The sequence below is a fragment of the Lasioglossum baleicum genome, chromosome 13 (genome assembly GCF_051020765.1).
Source record: "Lasioglossum baleicum chromosome 13, iyLasBale1, whole genome shotgun sequence".
NCBI classification, from domain to species: Eukaryota; Metazoa; Arthropoda; class Insecta; order Hymenoptera; family Halictidae; genus Lasioglossum; species Lasioglossum baleicum.
This window is the reverse complement of record NC_134941.1, coordinates 7,262,857-7,277,224: the sequence shown is the minus strand read 5'-3', so window position 1 is coordinate 7,277,224 and position 14,368 is coordinate 7,262,857. Positions and strand designations below refer to the sequence as shown.

Below are 14,368 nucleotides of genomic sequence, written 5' to 3'. Positions count from 1 at the left end.
ATTTTTAACAATGGACGAAGTATTTGTCGCTTACATATAACCCACGTGACAATCAACGTGTTAACAGTTCTTTGGAAACATTGTTTAAGGGTCAGAATTAATATTTTGTAGCTCCTTTATTGCTCTTGGAAAGTTGTTTAAGTAGTCCTTAGTTTGAGCGTCTGACAATTAACACTTTACCATTTTCAATAAGTATGCTGTATCAAAAGAGAGGATAGAAATTTTCTTTTTCATTGCAATATTAAACGACACTATTAGATGACGTTATTAAGGGTGACTTGTTAGTTCACAATGAAAATTGCTGTTGCTATTAAAAGTTTTATTATAAAGTGTTTAGCTGTGTACCATAGATTTTTCAAAATTATGCAATAATCACCGGTCGGTAATGTGTTAAGATGTGCACCGTTCTATTTAGAGATATCAGTGATACGCGATTTATTAATTTTTAATTAAAAAACTCACCCCCGTACCGCGAAGGGATACCACATCAATAACGTCCTTGATGTTGCTTCTCGATGAATCTGAAACAGAAAGAATATTATTTTATAATTTAACAATTTAATGTATAATGTTTGATATCTACTATTTACTCTTTTTATTTGTGAGCACAGTATACAACAATACCTTTTCAAAATGGTAAAAATGGCACTGTTGATTTTCGTACAATGCTTTTAAATTATTAAGCAATGTACAGCGTATAAATATTTGATTTTAAGGGGATGAAACGAAGAGAGGTAACCGCACGATTTCCGTCTGAATCACAGCGAGTAATTTGAAGAAGTCGCCATTTTTTGCCGATAGGCTTCCCTTATAAATCGGCCTTAGCCGTCCTTAGAATTGCGTCGCTCGCAGCACGGTTTGAAATTCGAACGCAATTGTCCCGCCCGTAAATTCATCTGGAATATCCAGTTTCATCGTTAAAAACTTAAATTGGGAGAAACCTTTCCGTTCTCAAATTGCGATAGGCAGGTAAATATCACGTTTCAAGGGTTATTAATCAGACGAAACCTCACATCGTAACTCTGTGAAACTCTACTCGCGATTTATTGCGTCGAATCCTTGCTTCTGCACCTCTCTGATTCATTGATTGCAGGCGTTCCGGCGATATCAAGTTCGAAATCGTCAGCGACCAATCAGCTGTGCCAACAACTGTTTTCAAAACTTGAATTTTTGGGACATTTTGTTACGTCTGCATGTATAAAATCTAATTATTTTTATAAAATTTCAGATTTATTTCTACTAGACTCCGAATGTTTATGCAAAATACAAAGTTTGTGCATCAATTGCAAGCCGCAGGAGCTAAATATAAATTTATGTTCTTCATTAATGATTTCAATGTGGTGAAAATAATATATTAATAATCGTAAAGTCTTAATGTTTTCACTATTTTAAATTGCACTTGCTCATTTTTGTTATAAATGCATAAAGATCGATTTTTATACTTTTTGGTTACAAATAACAGTTATTAGTAGACTGCGGATTTTATGCATTTATAACAAAAATGGGTACGTCCAATTTAAAACAGTGGAGGTATTAAAAAGATTTAAGGCCACCAGTGTATTAGTTTCACCTTAACAAGATGATCAAAAGAGGTATGAAATTTTTATTTGGCTCCTGTGTCTTGCAATCAAACATTTTTTATTTTGCATAAAGATCCACAGTCTAGTTATTGGTGTTCAAAAAATTGGATCCTCCTCGATATCTGTTATCGACGAAGGAAAACTGTTTCGATCGCTCATAACAGTTATCGATGAGAGAAATTTATTTCGATCGCTCATAACAATTATCGATGAGAGAAATTTATTTCGATCGCTCATAACAATTATCGATGACCGAATTTCTTTTCACTTGTTCATAATAATTCTTCATGAGCAAATTAATTTTGCTCGTTTATTTAATTATTGAGTTGTCTGCTCTTTTTCGGATGGAGCAAGCTTGTGAAAAATTTCGAAATAAATTTCTCTCATTGATAACTGTCATAATAAGTGATTGAAATGAATTTCTCTCAACGATAACATTTACCAACAAGAGAAAAAAATGTTCGGTTACTTATAATCCTTATTTGTAACCAATACGATTTTAGTCGATGAAATATTTGTTATTCTATGACTTTTTTCTTTTCGGTTATAACAGTTATGGTCCCTGATTTCAGTGACTTCAGACAAACACGGAGCCACTCTCAAAGGAGCAGGACGAATTGCGGAAAGCTCGAAAAACCGTACAAGGTTTAAAAAGTGATCGTTGCAATCGTGGGATCGTGCATTATTTTTTGTCCCCATCTTGGCTCCCCGGTAAATCCACTACTACCAAAGAGGGCTCTAAGACCTCGCTAGAAAAAAATGAATGAAGGAACCCGCGGACAGGAATAGGGTCCACCTGTTGCGGCGACCCTGATCCCGCATCTTCCTAATCTGGCCTAAAAACATCGTAGATTCACGCATTAGCCCTGCTACCACTGTTACACCTATCCGAGGACCCAACCTTTTTCTCTTTTTTCCTCTCCTTCATTCCGGTAACATTATACGCGGTCGCACCTGCGATTGTTCTCCGTTGCTGTGCTAGGAACGGAAGAGGTTCGGGAGAAGAAAGGTGGGTAGATAGTCCAAGCGGACACATGCAACCATTCCGATCCGCTACTCGAATTACTATAATTTCTTCCTCTCTTCGATATTAGGAGCATTCCTATGTCGCTGCTGCTAGCCAGGAAACGTTACACAATACGAACGCGATTCCCTTTTTTCTTGATCCCCTCGCGGTGTCTTCGGGCCGAGATCTCGCAAAGATCTGTAATCCCAACATCCGGTTTCACGTTTCACGACGGTCGAGTTCGCATTGTCCAACGGCGACTCCTTATTCCCGACAAATGACTCACGGGATCACCCGCGGAGACGGTCTTCGACCAATACGGAACGCCAGATAAATCCGGAGTTTGTTCGGGCAGTGTGAGTAAGATGTGGGATACTAGTATGAAAAGTGCAATTGTCGATAAGGTAATTAAGGCGACCTCTTGATCTTGACGAATTTTTTAGTTCACTTATAGTTCAGACTAAACGCAATTATTCTGTGTTGAAATTCTTTAACTCGTTTTTCTGGTTTGTACTTGGTGTACACTCCCGCTCGAAATTATGTGGACAACACGTTTAATTTTTTATGCGGTCTAGTCTAAACAGTACTACAGAATATATATTTTTAACAATTACGTGAGTTTCGTATTTCGAAATTATTTTTCCCACTTCAACGCTTACCCACTTTAAATATCTTTTTAAAATTTCTTTTAATGCTTCTGTCGATAAATAAAATAATGCTTGTTATGTGTATCATATATACACTCCCGCTCAAAAGTGTGTGGACGTTTCATTTGTCATGTGGTCTAGTTTACTCATTATTGTCTTGAGAAGACAGCAAACCACGCTAAAGGATCATCGTAGATTGAAACAGTACTAGCACTATCGAAGAAACTTTTATTTATTCAAGAGATTTTAATAATTGAATTGCACAATTTGGCACTTTGAGCGGGAGTGTACTCGCAACCAATGTGCTACCAATGAACAATTTTACGGATTCATCTCGACGACCCTGTATAACCTCGAAAGAAAGGATCTGAGATTCGCCATTTTAATGTCACTCTAGCACAGTGTTTCCCAAAGTTTCGACATCGGTGTACCCCTTCTACAACTGTCGTAACACTGACAAGGGAAGGACCCCAAGTGTCCGACTTCGATTTTGATAATCTTTTGTGAGACGATGGTATATGGATCCCTAATAACGTCTGCAAAATATCAGGTGTAGTTACTCAATAGTTTTAAAGATATAAACAATTGAACTTTCGCGCAACCTGCTTACACGGCTAATGGAACTTCGAAAACTTGAAACAAGTCCTTCCTTTGTGAGTATCCCCCGTTAAAAACAATCGGTATTAAGTAGCAAGCGTGTACATCCTTTGTACACAACAGTAGACTCCCGCTGCACCAGGATTGTTGCATTAGAATCAGTGCGTACCCCCTCTAAACTCATCCTGTACCCCCAAGGGTACGCGTACCATACTTCGGGAAACATTGCTCTGGCGTTAGCACATTTACAACGAAGTAGACGGGTTTTCTACATAGTTGCCTTCGAACGTCACATACTCAATATCTGAAGATTATTAAGGAGCACGGATGTGTTTCCTGCTACGGCGATCGTCCACCTAATCGATCTTAAACGCAGCGATCGGATGAATAGATGATTTCTCGAGAAATCCTGGGCATAAATTCCGGAGTACGACAAAGAAACGTCAGAATCTTGCCGAGGGTCGAAGGATTTGACTGCGCCCCCTCGTGCCCCGTTTACACCCACGCAGCGTGGGCAAACAAGAGACAAGACGGGGACAGAATCCTACGGGTAACCATAACAACCACCGTGGCACGCCACAATAGGGAGCACGCAGCACTGTTGGCCCATAGGCTGAATGGATTTTCCGCGAGGTCGAGCAAACACAAGCAAACATAGGGGCGTCTCTTCTTCTCTTCTCTTCGTCTTCCCTTTTGCGATGAGACCCCTCCATCTTACCCTCCCTCCATTCCGCTCGTTGAGGAGTCACCCATTGTGCCCACCTATGGGAACCACTGACAACTATTTCACTCGCGAACATGTGTACCGCTGGAAATCCATTTAGCCGGCGATGGATTAAGAGACATGGGGACAAATGCCGAGTTAAACGCGCTGGTCCTACCCGTCGTGACACTTCTTGGAGAGGGCGCGCAATCATTTAACTCCGGATGACTAAGCTGTCAGCCGTGGAAACGACGATGCTAATTAGAAACAAGAATATCAGCGAACGCTTTTCACTCTGTAGCTGGCCTCACTAAAATCTTTACGTATTTATTTTATATTATTCATTTATCGATCTACTTCTTTCAGATCAATATTAATCCCCTTGCCGTACAATTTAATTCCAAGGATTCAGTACCCATCGATGAAGAGCAAAATAATTTGTATTGCTTCAAAATTGATGTAGAATTATTGCTATTACGTCCGTTAATTTGTGATGGAAAGTTGAAAATAATCAAGCTTTATCGTCAATCTTCTGATTAGGCTTTAATAGCTATTGATTTTAAATGGTTGCTAAAAAATTGGAATTTAGATGGGACGTTCAGAACCCTGAAGATTCGAATCTGAAGTCCAAAGATTAACACTAGAACTGACGCATTCGATAATTTCACAATTGCCGAAATTGCAAAGATGTTCTTGGGAATACTGATTAGTAGACAACGGATCTTTGTGCATTATGAAAATTTGTGAATAATGCGAATAATGCACGCACACGTTTCTCCACGAGCGTAGAATCGATATTAATATTTAAAGGGTCAGTCATTTCGAATTCCACAAGTATTCTCATATGAAATCTCAATTCGCCAGAAACGGCCTGTTAATTTCACTTATTTCACCCGTAATGAGAACGCAACCGAAATATACGGAAAGGCAGTAAATCTCATTATTCGGTAGTTAAACGAAATTCTTTTACGGTCGCCCGTAACTGGATACCTCCAGCTGCCTCGAAAAACTGTTACGCTTCCTTTAAGACCAATTAGTCGAGACTCGTCGATATTCCTTCTACGGCAGCCGTTAGTCCAGTGGCTCGTTAGAAACTGGACACTTCGAGTATCCAGATAACAGCTTTACGAGCGACAGAATCGATGACTCTATCCCGTGGCTTAGGAACCGTGGTGGCTCTGTCGCATTCGTATTCTGGTCGGATCGCACAGTTTATAGCTCGATCGCGCTTTAGGATCTTTTCTCTTACGAAACGGTCGTGTCGGGAGTCCACGGGACAACTTCGGCGTTAATTCCGTACACATGTTTCCCTAATCTCACGAGAAAGTCTAGAACGTCGATGTTAATTTTTTATCGCCGTGAGATCACGAGGTGCTAATTCGAAATAGAGGATGTCCATTTGTTATGCTATTCCATTGTACTCTTCGTCTATGAAGAGATTGCAATCTTTATAGGAAATCAAAATTTTCTATTGCAATAAATAGTCTATCTTCGGAAGAAGAAACCTGAGGTGCATCGACAGTCGTAATGGATGTCCACTGTACTCATATAACTCACGTATTACACCTGGACATCTATTATGACCATTGATGAATCGCGGATCTCTTCCTTCGAAAAACAACCCGCAATTTTATTGTAAGACATTCTGAAATATTATCTACTTTCTTATCTACAGGATATAATCTAATTTTAAATTTTCTAAATAGTCTCTGCTAGAGATTCTGCTATATCGTGAATTAAACGAGTCACTATGATCCAAACTGTGTCGTGTTGGGTGTCATTTGAATCACAGGAATGTCACGAATAGACTGCGGATCTTTATGCAAGATAAAAATTGTCTGCATCGATTGCAAAAGATTGAAACTGAATTGAATGGTGTTTCTTCCCCCAATGACTTTAATAGAGGAGAAATCACATATTGACATGTTCCATTTTTTAAATTCTCCAATCATATATTGACACATTCAATTTGAAACATTTTTCAACAATTTTGAATTTCATCTAGTCAATTTTGTTATAAATGCACAAATATCCGCAGTCAAGTCATGAATATGTTGATAAAGGTTTCACGTATCATTGAATTAATACCCTGCTGTCTGGTGTACCCCATCCTTCGACGTCAGAGACCAGAAATAGCGTCTGCGTACGACAGAAATAACATTTTCGTTCCAAATCTGATGACATAAAATGTTTTAATAACGCAGAATGTTCAACTCCTCCGTTGCAAGACCGATTGCAATGACCAAACCGAACAAAGCGCGATCCGATCTTCCCGCGAGAAGCTATTGGCGTGATCTTTTGAATCCAGGTCGCCAGCAACCCTCGATACAAGTAATCGCCCCCGCAGAGTGGCCTACAAACTGGCTGACACGGCTAATGCGTGCAGGAACGTTCGAAACGGGGATGAGGACAATGCGATGAAGACCCAGGGCCTCGAGTCATCTGCTCGCGCTATAAGAACACGCGCGAAAGAAAAGAAGGTCGTCGTGTAGGCACAACGTTACAGGGATTGGTCACTTTCAATCGGACCAGAGGATGAATAGCCGTCCCGTGCGTGAAGTGACCGACTAGTTTGAAGGGACACCACCTTTCTCTCTTGCTATTTGTGGAATGGCAGGCCACGAGCTGGTCAGTTTCACAGAGATGTCCAGGGGGATGAAAATATTTCCCGGTGATCATTGTTCCAGGTGTATCGGTTGCTTCGCCTTCGACGACGCTGTTAAAGCATCCTGGCTTTTCAAAGAGATTCTTACATCCTGCGGAATAGAGCTCACACGTGTGCTGAGGCTATTCTGTTAATGACGTAGTCAGTGTCTCGTAAATTGACAGCTCCTCCATTTGGTTCCATTGACAGTTGATCGGAGATGACGTAGACAGTTATCACTCGTTTCTAGAAGATACTGTTTGACCTTTGTCTGCTGAAAATACTGTTTGCATGTTCGTTGATGAACCTGAGAGATTCATGAAGTAGCAGAAGTTGCAGAACAATTTAATTCTGTGGAGTTATTACGTGTGCAAATAAGTTCATTCCCCTTTTATCTGCGATCATAACTTCTGACTGAATACGAATTACTTCCCGATTTTGGTGCCTTCTGAAGGAGCGTTCTTTTAGTTTTAAGAAGAGTCGTGATGAGCGCTTTAAGAGCTTTCATACGAGAAGCATCATCACTGCTTACTCTTTGCATTCCAGTATACGTTAAGGATGTTCTGGAGGTATATGAAAACGCAACAAAATTTTTGAAAATTTCACAAGGTATAATTCTTACTAAATTAATGCAATTACCAAAGTTTGGGTTCGATTCACTGCACCGTTTAAGAATTACAGCAACTTAAAGTTTGCACATTTTAACACGTCTCAAACCCTATTTAAACCTTGAAAAAACGCAACTAGAAACTCCAGTGTTTTTGTATATGTAGTAAAAATTATGTAATTAATTATGTTCAAAATTTATTAGGATTCACTAAACAGTTACAGAGTAAAAAAGTTATAAACTGCTACAAAGCGTCAAATTTATCGTGTTGTCTCTCACTAGCATGGAAACGCGACAAGCGTAGACCACTGAATATAGCTACAGAGGGTACAGTATTCGCAAAAGTTTAATGCAAAATATACTCATGAATGGCTTTCATTGCCATATATTGATGGATTTCGAATTTCTTGTACTCTTGTCTTCCATTGTACCTCCAGAACATCCTTAAGCGACCATAGCTCCTCAACTATTGATCCTAGAAGATCGAAACTTCAATCTGCATCCGCCCCGGGTACAAATCTACTGGATTACATACCAAATACGTCATAATTCGTAGGGGAAAGATACAAATTTTGAGACCGGTAAAGTAAAATTTACCCAAAATTAATTCTAATAGACTTATATGAATGATATTAAAGAATTAGAGTATGGAAAATAGGAAAATAATGTTAGTCACTGAGCTTAGACAATATTACAGTATTCCTGGAAAACAGATATCACAATAAACTTTCCTACTTTGCTTTCGTAATTATTTGCACGTTCCCTTTAACAAGGCGAACGTTCAGACATCTCCTCCTCTTGATCTGGTAGTCGGATATCTCAAGAAATCGTTTAGGCCCCGAAGAATCAATCATCTCCTCCATTAAGTAGTTCAATTGACTGAACTTCGTTCGGATGTATCTGTGTGCCGAATGCATGAGTTCATTATTAGTGAAGCTTGAAATTGAACTGAATTTTTATACCTGATCCAGAAGCAGAAAGACACGTGTTAATAGGCACGGCCACAGGTGTTTCTGAAATATTTTATACATTAATGGAACAACTTTTCATACAGAACTGGTCGAATCGGTAGTTAGCAAGCTTAATCGATGTATTACCATCTGTTGTGAAGTGATTAACATCGCTGACAATACCATTTTGTACAACGTTTGTTTCTTCATTTCTATAGAAGGTCTCCTCGATAGGCACTACAGAAGGTTCGGTTTTACAACAATCAGGCCTCGAAACATGTAATGACTAGAAAGAGTATCGGGGGAATGATGATGTCAGTTTGCGGATTTGTAAGGACTCTTTGATGGTCTGGCACTGCCAGTAAATATAGTATTAGATAGTTGTTTCTTTGCGTAGATGCTGGAAATTTGAGAAAGATGTCCTCATTAGTCTGCGAATTTGTGTGGACTCTTTGATGGTCTGGCACTGTCAGGAAATGTCATGTTTATGCGGATGTTTACATGGAATTCTTAATTTAATCCGTATGCTTAAGAAATCAGCTGTTGAAGCTACTGAAATGGTTTGCACACCTAATAAAAATTGTTCAACATCCAAAATGCTTCCACCACCTTGAACCCACGAATGGTCAGATGTGGAAACAGGAATGGCCAATCATGTCTCTCCTCCATCGCATAATCCACCGCATGGTTCCGACCCTGTACCTAACGAGGTTCTTTGGACCACCCGTGTTTGCTTCGAAGTATTCACCGCAGGTTGGCCAACCCCACAAAGATGTCCACGTCGACGAAAATATTTAACAACACTGGACATTGTCCTAGACAGTTCTCGGACATGGTCAAGCGTCGTTATCCCCGTCGCCCTATTGATCCGTCCTGCGTCTTCAGGGTTCACGGAGTTTGCCAAGACGCAAAGTTTGCTAAGCGTCACGCTGTTCTCTTGGCCAGAATTTACCCACTGCGTCCTTTTAGCAGCCTCGTCGATTCTTACTCCGAGACTTGTTACGTATTATTTAGAGCCTGTCCCACGCTGTTCGCGATCGCATTGTACGCTCGCTATGAAAGCGTGCGTTGAGGAACAGATGGCTTCACCCGCGGAGATTTCCGCAAATTGATTCGCGTTTCAGATCTGCTTCAATTGGACACGAAATGCTTGAACTTGAAAGGAATGTTGCGCAACAAATGGGCAAGCAGGAAACCAATGAAAGAGCAGTCGTGGAAATGGTAAATTTGATTGGGCAGGCTGCAAACCTTCGTGCAAAATCAAAATTGTCTGCGTCTATTTCAGGGGACAGGAGCTAAATAAAAATTGTTTTCTATCTTCAATCATCTCTGGAAGTTGGAAATGATATTCTTGACACAACATTTATCACTTGATGACTCATGAGTGTTCAAGACCGCTTTGCTCTAAAACGTACACCCCCGCTCAAAAGTATGTGGACACTCTTATCGTCGACATTTGTGTAGTATTTGATTGTTTTTAGACGATATTTATTGCTCACGGAGCTGGGTAGAATAGAATCTGAAATAGTAAATAGTTGAAGTATGCGTTAAGGGAGGCTTGTGTAACTTTTCAGTGTAAAAGTAATTTTTAAGCATTTTTTTTAGAACAACTATTGGGTATATGAAACTAGGCCTTTTCTGGATGTAGACAGATAGTCTTGAAGTACAAGTGTTCTTGTCTTAGTGTTTCAAAAAATGTATATTGTTCAGAAAAATATAAATAAAAAATCAAATGTACAGTGACTCCCACAAATATTCGGACAACCTTAAAAAGCCGATAACTTTTTTACAATTGGACTATACGATTCGAACTTTTTTGGGAAGCTAGAGCAATTAATTTACTGCAGGATGTGAAAAGAAATATTTTTGAAAATTGCAATTGGTCGGAATTGTAAACAATGTAGTAAAAGTTGTGGTTCACAACTTTTTAATGTGGGCCTATATTGAAAATTTAAAAAATACGTTTTGTAGATCTGTGTCAATTATATGCACTGTGAAAGTTTCACCGAAATCGGTTGATGCGGAGAAAAGCGACAGGCATTGAAAGATGTAGGAATCTGCAGTTACAGGCCGAGAATCGTGAAAATCTGCAATTTTTACCATCTTTAAACGTTTGTAGCTCATTGGAACGTGGACCGATTATGACGTAATTTTCAGGATATGTTTAATTCGCAAAGATCTACGAATCGTATTTTTTAAATTTTCAATATATGCCTGCATAAAAAAGTTGTAAAATGCAACTTTTAGTATTTTTTTCTACAATTCCGATCAATTGCAATTTTTGGAAAAATTTTTTTCACATCTTGTAGTAAACTAATTGCTCTAGCTTTCCCACAAAAGTTCAAATCGTGTAGTACAATATTAAAAAAATTATCACCTTTTTAAGAGTGTCCGAATATTTGTGGGAGTCACTGTATATTTTAGGTCCAATCCCCAGAGAAATGTGTAAATGATAATTTTGGTTATAAATGCATAAAAAATCTGTGGTCTACTAATAAATTATTGTTCAGATAAATCCTCGAACACTGTATAAAGCAGATTACATGAAATTTGATTAAATCCCTTGAAGATTCTGTTTCTTCCAGGAGGAGAATTAAACAAGTGTCCACATACTTTCGATCAGGGGTGTACAAAGAGCTGTTCCAGACTATGTAGCTTCTCCAGCCCCATAATCTCGAAGCTGCCATAGCAGGTAAATAGTATGTCTCCCGAGGACTGGCAACAGACTGACGGTGTCACTTTCGACGCCCTTGAGCTCGATGATCCGCGATGATTCTTATCCACGCATGAGCTGCCGACTCCCCTAAGGCATCACCGGTAAGCTCGTCCCTTTTCTCAGATAAAAACACGCCGCCCTTAACCAAGACCTTCCAGTTAACCATGCTTCAATCAGTCCAGAAGAGAAACTCAACAGGCATCGATAAAAGTGCCCTCGTAAAAGGTTTGCTGGAGTAAGGGGGATATAAGGAGGCCAAGGGTGTCGAGGAGAAGGATCCTGCTCTCCGGCAGAGATACTCAAAGCAGACCCTGTTCTGCTTATTCTCGACGCGCGCAATTATTTGCATAGCGTGTTGGTGAGCGACGATGACGTGAAGAGGACGCCTTCGATGGTGAATTATGTCAACGAGGCGCGCGCATGCTGTTCGGTGCGTTCAACGCAATCCTGAATGCACAAATACGCAGAGTGTCACGTAACTCCTAACACAATTGAACGAGACGTAATCTTATCTTAAACAAACATAAGGCAACTGTGACGAATAGAAATTAATCGGTTCCTTTGTTAAAAATCAGTTCGAAGACTTTTTGATAAGATATACAATTTTATTTGTGATAAAATCGAGTAGGTGCAATTTATTGGGTTGCCAAGAAAGTAATTTCGGTATTTTAAGGTGAAATAGAGCCCAATTTTTTTTATTCAAGCAATGATCTTTAATGAATAAGATATTTTCTCTTTTGTTCGATGATCTTTTGCCAAAAAGAAAAACCAAGAAAATATTTTATTGATGAAAGTTCATCGCTCGAATGAAGAAATTCGGTTTTGTTTCACCATAAAATACCGAAATTACTTTTTTGCCAACCCAATAAAACAGTGAAAAGATTGGATGAGTATTAATATATTATAGTGAAAAATATAAATTCATATTTTACTCCTTCTGATGTTATTCGATAAGCTACCAAAAAACTGTCCATCAAGAAATAAGTTATAATACCTATCGCATAACTCCCGGCGCTGTACGAATAAAATGCTCGCCGCGGGACGTTAAATAATTGAATAATTCGTAAATTACTTCCGAAATCGTCGGAGATGTACTCCGAAGAGATGTTCCTGACGATGTCCAATTATTCACGGAATTTCTGAAAAATGTTTCGCCCGAATGAAAAATTGATTTCCGAGAGGTTAATGACATCCCTGTTGAACGTCTTCCTCTTTCCCAGCTGCGAAAGCTTGAGCAGTGACAGAAGTCAGTAAGTGGTTGAAGTGATTCCATCGGTGAAGAGGACCGACGACGATCAAGTATCATTATAAGGCGTCTGCGCACGCAATAAAACCCGTGGCCCTTTCGGAGATGGAAACAGGCCGCCCTTCACCTCCCAAGGTGATCTCGCCCATAAAAGTCCCCAGGCGTTAAAATCTCCTTGCCAGGAAGGACCCCGATGTCTCTCTCGGACGAAGATAGGTAGTGAAAGCAGAGCTCTGCTTCGTCTCTACAGGCCCACTTATTTAGATAGAAAGTGTCGTGGGTTCCGTTGAGTCGGGAGAAGCATAAAACGTTGCTTTAAAAGCACCCGCTAACCTGGACAACGTCACCCTTTTTTCGTTCTTGAACAATCTCGCCCTTCACAAACAAGAAGCCAGCGGAGTGTTTCCTATCCCGACTCCTAATGGACACGTATAATTTTGTGAACGTTTTTCGATAAACCGGCTCCTGCGATAGTGAGTTCAGGCTGTTTCATTATTAAACGATATGTGCACACCGAGCTACTAAAATGTATTACTATGTAAAATTGACAAAATGAAATTTATTTATATTTTTATTATAATCTTGATGTGGAGAATACAAATTTTCTACCTAAATCGTAACAATCTCGAGTGAAATAAAAACTCGTTGTCTTCCTTAAAATGTTCACTAGGTTGAAAATAATGTAACAGCAGTTTTAAATTCTTCATTTTCTTAAAAGATGCCGTTTCCAGCATTTGTAAATGATCGACAAAATCAAACCGGGCTACAAATGAGTTTTCTACATCTAATATTTACTGAACCAATCATTCCAGTCTCACTATAGAATAAGTAATTCCGATTCAGATGGTGTTCGAACAATTACAGGAGTAGGTACCGCAAAAAATCGTTTATTTCTGTGCTGTGATTTGACGCGTTCTAATGAAACAGCAAAACGACGAGTACGACCGAGGGTTCGGTAATTTATCAATGATTTTTGTCGGTTATAAATGCTGACAGTTCTGCAGTTTACTCATTAGCACGCCTAATAGGTAACTGGTGATCGCGGCCAGCCGAAGATATTAATCGAAGAGCGGGTAGTTAATTGGCTCTCCCATAAACTTGCATCGCATCCATCCGCGTGTGGAGTACGAAACGATCAGACAGGAGGGTAAATTAGAAAATCATGAAGGAAATCGAGCGAAGTCACGTCATTTAACGCCGCTAATTGGCAGGGAGTAGTGACCTGCGCAGGATCACCTCCGCCCTGGCCCCTTTCGAAATCCCGAAAAACTACTTCCGGCGGGCGGGGAGCCTTGGTCCTCGAATGAGTCAAATTAGTTTCGAACGGTAAGCTCGTCCTTTCCGCGTTGCGGGCAAAAGGGGGCCTCGATGGGGTCCAGAAAAGGGGGGGGGCGACCATGTGGGGGAACGAGAAAAAAAGTCGTGGAGCCCGTAAATTGGACCGGAGCACGATTTCTATGGGGACCCACGGACTTGTGGGCGGAGACCTGCCCCTGGCAACCGAGAGAAAGGATCGCAAGCAGGATCAGGGCCTAACTAAGTCCGGTGCAGGTGTTCGATCTACTCCAAAGGACCCCTATATCGGCCTCGATTCTTATGAAAGCGCGCCGTGAATGCCGCGGATAATTTATATGGTGTGTCTGTTTTCAGTCCGTGCTACGTAATTGCTCCC

General features: G+C 40.0%; 1 long non-coding RNA gene across 1 annotated transcript in view; it reads right to left on the bottom strand.

Moving 5' to 3' along the window:
• Positions 1 to 462: 462 nt before the first annotated feature.
• The window catches only part of LOC143215320 (uncharacterized), a 93,060-nt gene continuing 79,154 nt past the window's right edge, over positions 463 to 14,368 (bottom strand). Inside the window, exon 4 of the long non-coding RNA XR_013010348.1 lies at positions 463 to 521. This is a non-coding gene — a long non-coding RNA (uncharacterized LOC143215320). The remainder of the gene's footprint in view (positions 522 to 14,368) is intronic.